This window comes from Amblyomma americanum, chromosome 2 (genome assembly GCF_052857255.1).
Source record: "Amblyomma americanum isolate KBUSLIRL-KWMA chromosome 2, ASM5285725v1, whole genome shotgun sequence".
NCBI lineage: Eukaryota > Metazoa > Arthropoda > Arachnida > Ixodida > Ixodidae > Amblyomma > Amblyomma americanum.
In genome coordinates, this window is record NC_135498.1 from 141,788,988 (window position 1) to 141,798,575 (window position 9,588).

At 49.7% G+C, this 9,588-nt stretch overlaps 1 pseudogene; it reads left to right on the forward strand.

The window, feature by feature from the left end:
• Nucleotides 1-1,569: 1,569 nt before the first annotated feature.
• LOC144120106 (uncharacterized) lies at nt 1,570-3,158 on the forward strand (annotated as a pseudogene).
• Nucleotides 3,159-9,588: the final 6,430 nt, after the last annotated feature.

Consider the following 9,588-nt stretch of genomic DNA (forward strand, 5'->3'; position numbering starts at 1 on the left):
CACTGGACAATTTCGACGGGGGTGGCCGAATTGGTTCTTGGGGAGCGCCTGATCTTAGGGCCGCTCGCCATGGTCATTTAGACTGAGGAGGGGTTGTACTGTCACTGCTCCGGAGCCAACACTCGCAGGAAGTTGGGTATCCTCCATACCAGAGAGTGAGCAGTTGTCGTCCTCGGCTACCTCGGGGGTGCGTCTAGAAGTTTTGTGAGGGCAGCCGGGTAAGGGATCGCCGGGCCTTCGCGAGGAGCGCAAGGAATTTGCAATTTGTTGGGCAATCATCGCGGGGATTGTCTCTTGCAATTTGGAGATGGCGTTTACCATCATTGAAATTTGATTTTCTATAGCGGCGAATCGGGCCTCTGCGGCCCCGAGGCGGGCCTCGAATGCGGCCTCCAAACTTGTTACCGCCTTCGGTACCACGAGCTCACTCTCCATTACCTCAGCCGCGGGAGGCGAGGGGGGAGAAGAAGACTGGTTGATTTTAGATTCCAATTTGTTAATTTTCTTTAGCAGCATCTCATTTTGGGCCCTGAGTGCTGCTATTTGATCTTGCTCGGCGCTATGCGCCCTAGGAAAGGGAGTGGAAAGGGGGGAGAGAGAAGCAGCCCCACCCGAACCGCTCACCTGGTGGCCATTTTTGACTGCGTTGACCCAGGCCCTGATCTCTCCGCGCTTTTCTGTCGACTGTTTCGCCAGTCCGCCGTGTGGTGGCGACACCTTGGATGGTTGTTTTACAGCACCTTTGGTAGGTGGGTTCTCGGTGTTGGAGATTTCCTGGCCATGCTGATCGCCGGCAGGCCCAAGATGGTGGCTTTTCTTCTTGGACGCCGTTTTTTTTCTTTTTCGTCTTGGGTGTGCGGAATTTTGCTGCACAGTCACGAGAGTTGGTGGCATGGGAGCCACCGCACAGAGAACACCGGGGAACACAGTTGTGAGGAGCCCGCACCCCCTCCACTAGCGAAGCTTGGAATCCGCAGAGTCCACAGGTGTTCGATCGCAGGTTTGGACACGCATCAGCGCGATGCCCGACGACTCCACACTGGCCGCACGCCGGGATAGTTTTGTAGTAGTTTCTCACAGAGACGACCATGTTGTCATAATGTACGTAACGGGGCTTCTCCTTACCCGCGAAAGTGATGCGTGCTTTGTTGGATGTCCCGAACTTCCGGATTTTCAGGATGGTGCCGGCGGGCCAGCACACTCGGTCTTTAAGAGTTTCCGTGGTGTCCGAGTTACGGACCACGATCACGCCGTGGCACATGTTGCCGCCGTCTTGTCTTAGGTAACCCCGAAGCGGGATCGACCCATTGTCGGAATCTACTGCGAAGTCCCCGATAAGCTGGTCGGCCGTCTCGATGTTTGGGGTATGCACAATGATGAGGTTTTGCTCTCGTGAGGGTAGAACGGAGATGGCGCGGGCCCGTTTCAGCCCGAGGTACGCTGAAATGGCAGTGCCGTAGCCGGTTTCTGTGAACGCCTCGTGAAGAGAAACGCTTTCTCTGGGCTTTATAACTTGGTGGGCTCGGTGGCAGTGCCACAACACGTTCGCATAACCCACTTGTCTTCGCCATGCAGGTGCACTCGCCCTCGATCATCTGGCTCATGCTTAATGCTGTCTTTTGCGCTACCTGGGCGACCGGGATTGAGCGTGCGCCGTTGCGCGGCGCGGCTGACGGAAGGACATTGTGCGCAGCAACTACCAACCCGCCGATTCAAGTCAACTTGACACTCAGCGCAGACTGGGAGGCCCCATCGTCAGCAACAACACTCACCGTGCCATCTATAAAGGAGCAGCGACCATCCACCGCACCCTGTGGGCTCGGTGGCTGTGCCACAACACGTTTGCATAACCCACTTGTCTTCGCCATGCAGGTTGTTAACCATCGAACTCTATTCACAAAAAAACCAGCAACTACTTTTTGGTACAGCTTCCGAGCCCCCAGTGTTGCCTTGCTATCTGTATCGAGTGCTTTCATGTTGTTCGGTCCCTATTACTGATGTGCGGTGTCATTGAGAGCAACCCCGGCCCCGACAAGCTAGACGTAATCCTTGGCGAACTAAAAAAGATGTCTACTGGCCAGACAGAATTGGTTAAGGAAGTGCAAGAGCTTAAGAGCCAACTGCTATCAATAGACCTGAAAATGACTAATCTAACTACGCGTCTCGGGGCCTTCGAAACTCACTACGAAAGTCTGTGTACACTCCGCAATGATCTGGAGGGGATTCAGGCCACTTCGGCTGCAACGTATCGTTTAGTTGATGTGCTGGAAGCTCGTCTAGATGACGCAGAGAATCGCTCTCGGCGCAATAACCTACTTTTCTATGGTTTACCCGATACCAACCCCACCGAAACGTATTCGCTTACAGAAGACTTGATCATTCGCCACTGCTCTCACCACCTGGACACCCAGTTGAGCCCTAACGACATTGAACGCGCCCATCGCCTCGGACGACACTCTAAGGACAGGAAACGCCCAATTATCGTTAAGTTTACATCCTTTAAAACTAAAGAATCAATTCTTTCTAAAGGTTCTAAATTCAAAGGTACAGACTACAGCGTAGGTGAAGACTTTTCGCATCGCGTTCAAAACTGCCGGAAACATCTTGTCGCTTTTGCCAGGGCGAAGTCCGTGCCTTTTTCCCTGAGATTTAAAACTTTGCATATTGGCCCCAAACGTTACGTTTTCGATGAACTTTCAGAATCTGTAAGAGAAATACCCTAGAAATCAGCTCATCCTTGCCGATCATCGCCCTCAGCTCATCCCCCACCTACGCCATGCGCCAACGTTTCACTATCAGTAATCTTTACTAACGTTCGCAGCTTCCTGCCGAAACGCGATATCGTATCGAACCTTGTAACTTCGTCAGGCAGCAATCTACTTATATTGACCGAAACGTGGCTGAACAGCGATATCACTGACTCAGAAATTCTGTTTGACCTGCCCAACTTTAATCTTTTTCGCGCTGATCGCAAGTATTCTCGTGGGGGAGGAGTCCTAATTGCAGTCAGCGAACAATTGTCTTGTTCTGCCATTGATGTCGCGTCAGACTTAGAAATGCTGTGGATTATGTGCCGCGCCTCACCTCTGACGTTATTAATTGGTGTGTGTTATAGGCCGCCTCGCAAAAGTCCCGACTTTCCCCGCAAGCTTCACAATGTTCTGAACAAAATAGTATCAAAGCACCCTAAAGCACACATCCTCCTATTTGGGGACTTCAATTACCCCAATATCGACTGTAGTAACCAACCTCAGCCCATAGTTAGTCAAGAAGAGCCGAATGACTTCATTGACGTTTGCCTCAATTTTAACTTGACCCAAGTTGTATCGGAACCGACACGCGTCGCAGGGGAAGCAGCGAACGCACTGGATCTCATACTGACCACTCATCCAGACAGTCTTAATTTCATTACAGGCCTCCGAGAAATCAGCGACCATAAAGTAATCCATGCCACCTTTAACTTCTCACCTGAATTAAGACAAACTTCCCAGAAAACTATTAGGCTCTACGATAAGGGAAACTACGAAGCAATCAACTCTGAAATAAAGAACTTTCTGTCGGTCTTTGAAACGTCCTATCTTTCCAGAAGTGTAAATGAGAACTGGACCCTTTTCAAACATAAAGTTATCGAACTAACAAATAAATATATTTCGTCATGCAGTTTACGAAAGAGTAATCAGAGACCCTGCTTCACAAAGTCACTCAAAAGGCTCGAAAACAAGAAAAAACGCGCATTTCGTACAGCGAAACGCCACGCAAACCCCCACGCATGGGAAAAATATTATGAAGCTGAGAACGCATACTTGGCCGAGATTGGAAGTGCTAAGCGTTCATTTTTCGAAGTAGTACTACGAAAAATGATAGTTGATAACCCCAAGAAATTCTGGAAGGTGATAAACCCGAAGGAATCGCGCGCTATCACCCTCACTAACAATGCTGGTGAAATCGTGGCTGATTCTGACTGTGAAGACATCTTTAACTCTGCATTTTCATCTGTTTTCCCCGACGAATCCCAAGCACCATGTTTTACATTACCACTTATTATTACTACAGCCATGGACGCCATAACTTTCAGCAGTTGTGGAATTTCGTGCATAATAGATAAAATAAAACATTCATCTGCCGTCGGCATAGATGACATCAATCCAAAAATTTTGAAAAACGCTAACCCAGCCTGTTCCAGTATTTTCTGTTTATTGTTTTCGCAATCACTCTCCGAAGGAACCATTCCAGACGACTGGAATGTGGGGAAGGTCGTTCCCGTGCACAAAACAGGTAATACTGATTCACCTCTTAATTATCGGCCCATTTCATTAACAAGTATTCCCTGCAAAATCATGGAACACGTCATTTACTCCCAAATCCTGCAATTCTTAGGTTCCAATAACTTCTTTCATCCGGCACAGCATGGTTTTCGTAAGGGTTTTTCGTGCGAGACTCAACTAGCCATTTTTCTTCATGACATTCACGCCAATCTTGATATTATTCTGCAAACTGACGCCATCTTCTTAGACTTCGCTAAGGCATTCGATAAAGTGCCTCATCAACGCTTGCTTTTTAAACTTTCCCAGTTAAACCTACAACCAAACATAATCGCGTGGATTAACGAATTCCTCACGCATCGCTCTCAGTCTGTCTACATTAATAACCAATCCTCCAACCCGCTCCCAGTCCCCTCTGGCGTCCCGCAGGGTTCCATCCTTGGTCCCTTGTTATTCCTCATTTACATTAACGACTTACCCCAGCGCGTATCTTGCCATATCCGCTTGTTCGCTGACGATTGCGTTATTTATCGTTCGGTAACTAACCCTTCTGACCAAGAATCCCTTCAAGCAAACCTAAACCTCGTACTAAACTGGTGTTCGCAGTGGATGATGACACTCAACGTTAACAAATGTAAGTACATGTCTTTTCACCGCCGTCGCAACCCTTTTGTTTTTGAATATTCCGTTTCTAACTGCCCTGTTGACCTCGTATAGTCTTACAAATACTTAGGTATCACCATTTCTGATGATTTATCTTGGCGACTGCACGTAACTAATCTGATATCATCAGCTAATAAAACTTTAGGTTTCTTAAAACGTCACCTGAGGGAAGCCCCTCAACACGTCAGACTACAAGCATACATCTCTCTTATCAGAACTAAACTGGAATACGCATCGCCCATCTGGAACCCTCATCAAGCATATTTAACAAATGCCATCGAAGCTGTACAAAACCGAGCTACCAGATTTATTCACTCTTCATACTCATACGACGTTAGCATATCATCTCTAAAATTACAATCAGGTTTGTGTGATCTTTCTGCTCGCCGTCGCATTGCCAGTCTTGTTTTGTATCACAAGTTTTTTATTCACCCCTAAGACAAGAACCATACATCTGCGCACCCCCACCACGCAGATCCCATCGCATCGGTCACCCTCTTCAAGTTTTGCGTCCACAAGCCCGTATTACTACCTTCATGAACTCATTTTTTTCACGAACAGCAACTGACTGGAACGGCCTTCCCCATCATGTGCTGCCATAACATGTCCATCCACATTTTCGACTTCTGTGATCGCCTGCATCTTGTAAACCCCACCCCTTATGTAACACCCCGAAAGGGGTCTTTAAGGAAAATAGTGATGTGATGTGATGTGTGTGATGTGATGTGATGACGTAGTCTTCAGGTGTCGGTTTGGGCATTGGACGCGGCTTCCACTTCGAGAACGCCTTGTCCTTGCTTCCCGTGGCGCGCGTCGCGGGAGTGTTCACGTTTCCGACCGACGAACCGGCGGCCGGGGCGGCGCCGAACGCCGCCATCTGGACTTTGTCTTGGGAGCGGCGTGCAGCCGCTTGAAGCAAATCTTGACTCCGAATTTTGGGAGTAACCGTCCAATTTTAATCTCCGGTGGTGGGCACCGAGGTCCACAACATCGCCTTAGGGCCGTAGCCGCGCACTTCTTGCGCGGAAGTCGCCATCTTGTCCACGGAGGGCCAATTCCACCAGGCCAGGCGTTGGCGACGCCGGTAGGCTTAACGACGGCGCCGACGTGGTCGGTCGAAAAACGGCCGTAAATTTAGAGAAAATCGGCCTACCTGGACGAATTCGGAGTCCAGGTGTTCCTCTTCGTTTTCCGGCTCGTTTGACGCCAGTTTTGCCGGGGTAAAATGATTTGGGACGTGGCCCCAGCCGAAAATCGGCGGAGCCGAAGAGACACACGTCTGCTCACGTCGCGCGCTCGCAGCGCCCCCTGGCTGGAGTACTGACCCGGGTAGTAGAGGCTGCATCACACTTGGCTTGGAAACGAGTTATTTTGCAGGCGACGCCAAGTGGAGGCCCTGGCTCTTGTTTAAGGATATATCAGCCGAAGGATATTTAACCCGTCCTAGTCTGTAGTGTTGTGTGATCTCTCTGTAACACACTAAGTGGTCCCGCCCCGTGAAGCCTTCGGCTAGCCCACCAGATTAGAAAGTAAGTCCTCGAGCTAATTCGTGGGCCGCCTCGTTCCCAGTGATGGAGGCGTGCGCAGGTGCCCAGATTATTTCAATTTTCCTGCTATCTCTGCAGGTCTGCAGGATTCTGTTCGCCTCGGGAGAAATTCTGCCTCTGGCAAAGTTCATCACCCCAACCTTAGAGTCGCTGACTATAATTTTGGCAGAACTATTTGCAATTGCAAGTGCTATCGCAGATTCTTCTCCAATCTGAGAGCAATCCGTTGTAACTGTGCCACTAGCTAGCAATCTAGTTTCAGCGCTCGCTACAGCTTGGACCATACGGCCGTTGCCATAGTCTCCAGCATCAACGTAGAGCACGTCCTTCGAGTTTTTGAAACGGTTTTCAAGAGCCTCGGCCGGTTTCTCTCTGCATTCCTTGTGATTGATAGATTGGGTGCATGTTTTTAGGTAGTGGTGGGATTATGAGTCGGTTCCGCACGCTTCGCGGCAGGTCAACTTTGATGCCTTCCTGCCCTTCATAGTTATTGCCTAGCCTAGGTAGGATTTTCCTGCCCGCAGGGTTTCCCGCAAGTCTCTCATAGTGCGAGATCATCACTGCTTCAATAATCTCCTCAAGAGTGTTGTGGAACCCTAGAGCTAAAAGCTTTTCTTTTGCAGTGCGAACGGGAAGCTCCAGCACCTGTTTTATACTTTTACGTATGATGCCCTCAATCTTCTTCTCTAAGGACGTATAGCTGAGGAAGGGAGCAACATAAGCTATTCTACTTATAACAAAGGCCTGGACTAGCCTTACTATATTCGCTTCTCTCATCCCGGACCGCCTGTTGGCAATCCTGCGGATGAGCCTCATGGTCCGCTGTGCGCAGCTGTCTAGTTTCCTTATTGTTTCGCCATTAAAGCTGTTGGCCTGAATCAGAAGTCCCAGAACTCTGATTTTGTCCACTTTTTTAATGGGGATCCCCCAGCTGTGAGAGAGATTCGCGGTTCCTCCTTACTGGCCCTGCCTTTCGGCTGGTATAGAAGCAGTTCCGATTTTTGCGGTGAACATTTAAGTCCCCTAGGTCCAACGTAACCTTCAATTTCCTGGATAGCCCTTTGGAGGGTGTCCTCTATTTGGGCATCGCTGCCCCTAGCTATCCACAACGTGATGTCATCAGCGTACATGCTGGGTTTAGTCCTTCAATAGCTTCCAGTCTTTCAGGGAGTTTGATCATGGCCACATTGAAAAGAAAGGGCGAGAGCACAGAGCCCTGTGGGGTCCCTTTGCTGCCTAATTTAATGTCATTTGATTTGCGTTCTCCAATCTGAATTCGTGCTTCTCGGTCTGATAAAAAGCCCCTAATGCAATTATAGGTTCGTTCGCCTACTCCCAAATCCTGAAGGTTCTCCAGAATGGCTTTATGTCTGACGTTATCAAAAGCCTTCGCTAGGTCAAGCCCTAGGATTGCCTTTGCGTCCCCGGTTTCCGCATCGATGATTTGGTGTTTTAGTTGCAGCATCACGTCCTGGGTGGAGAGCCTGGGCCTAAAGCCCACCATCGAATGCGGATAGAGGTCATTATCTTCTATGTAGTTATTGAGCCGCGTTTGAATAACGTGCTCCAAAAGCTTGCCTGCACAAGATGTTAGAGAGATAGGTCTCAAGTTCTCTATCTTGAGTTTCTTCCCTGGTTTTGGGATCATCACCACCTAAGCGGTTTTCCACTGATTTGGTAGTTTACCCTCTTCCCAGCACGTCTGCATAAAGTTAGTTAATGCAGTTATAGAATTATCGTCTAGATTGCGAAGCATTTAATTCCTAGCGCCGTCCGGGCCTGAAGCTAGTTTGGTTTTGAGCCTGGCAATCTCCGCCCGTACCTCCGCTCCGCTGATGGGTTCGTCTAGGCTGGAGTTGCCTACGCCTTCATAGTTAGGTAGAGGTTCCTTGCTAGTGTCCCCTATGTATCTCTCCTGTATTCCCTTCATTAGAGCTACCTCCGTACCTTCGTACAAGTGAAGAATTTTTTAAGGTTCTGTCGCTGCACTGTTTTGCAGCCCTGTGGATCCAGCAGGTAGCGGAGTAGATTCCATGTCCTAGCTAGGCCTTTATTTCCATCCATCCTGTCGCAGGTGGACTGCCAGTTCTGCCTGGTTAGGTTTAGCGCGTAATATTCTATATTTTTATTGAGCCTAGCGGTCCGTCTCTTGAGATTGCGGTTCCACCTTTGCCTCTTGAGCCGTTTTTCCATGCTAGGCTTAGCTTCCCCCATATGGAGGAGGTGGCTGTCCGCTATTTCCAGTGCAGAGTCCTCCGTTATCTCCTTGATTGCGTTCTTGACGTCCTGGCCCAGTTTCTTAGCCCATTCATCAATATCCCTTATGTCACTCACTTCCATCTCACTTCGTATTTCGCGAAAGGCATCCCATTCAACAATTAGCTGGTTTCTGCCTTTTCTCCTGGCAGGGCCTGCGCTCACCACTGTTTCGAGAATAAAGTGATCGCTGCCTAGGTTTTCCTGATTATTAACCCAGGTTGCATCTCCCACGTTTTTGACGAAGGTGAGGTCGGGTGAGGTGTCTACGCTGACACTATTCCCCGTTCTAGTGGGGGTTTGGGGGTCGGTCATTAAGGTGAGCCCCTCTTGCTGGGCATCCAGCCAGAGTTCCCTTCCCTTAACTCTTTCTTTCGTGTACCCCCAGGCAGCGTGTTGGGCGTTGAAGTCTGCCACCAATACCAAAGCTTGCCTTTTGGCAATACGCAGAGTATGAAAAATGAAATAAACCGAGCAGGAAATAGGAGACAGAACAGTTGTGAGATAGAAGATAGTAAAGCAAAAGATAGAGGGAAGAATAGAAAAAGGCGACTGCCGATTTCTCCCGGTCGGGTCAGGCCGGAGGTGCCGTCTACAGGAAGCTGGGGCGAAAGTGGTGTGTTGCCTCCGCCGAGATGCCGTCAGGTCCAAACGCTCGGCATCGGCTCAACCATCAGCATCCCCATTTCGCCGGACACGGCGATGCCACGCGCGGCGAAGCGCGGGCGCCCGGGTCCGTAGTGATGCACTGTTCACCATCATCCCTCTGTGGGGATGTCCCTGCGTATGCTCCGGAACCCGTGGTGTCGCCACTCACGAACGTCCTCACGCTGCAGACGCCCCCCTGCGGGGGGGGGGGG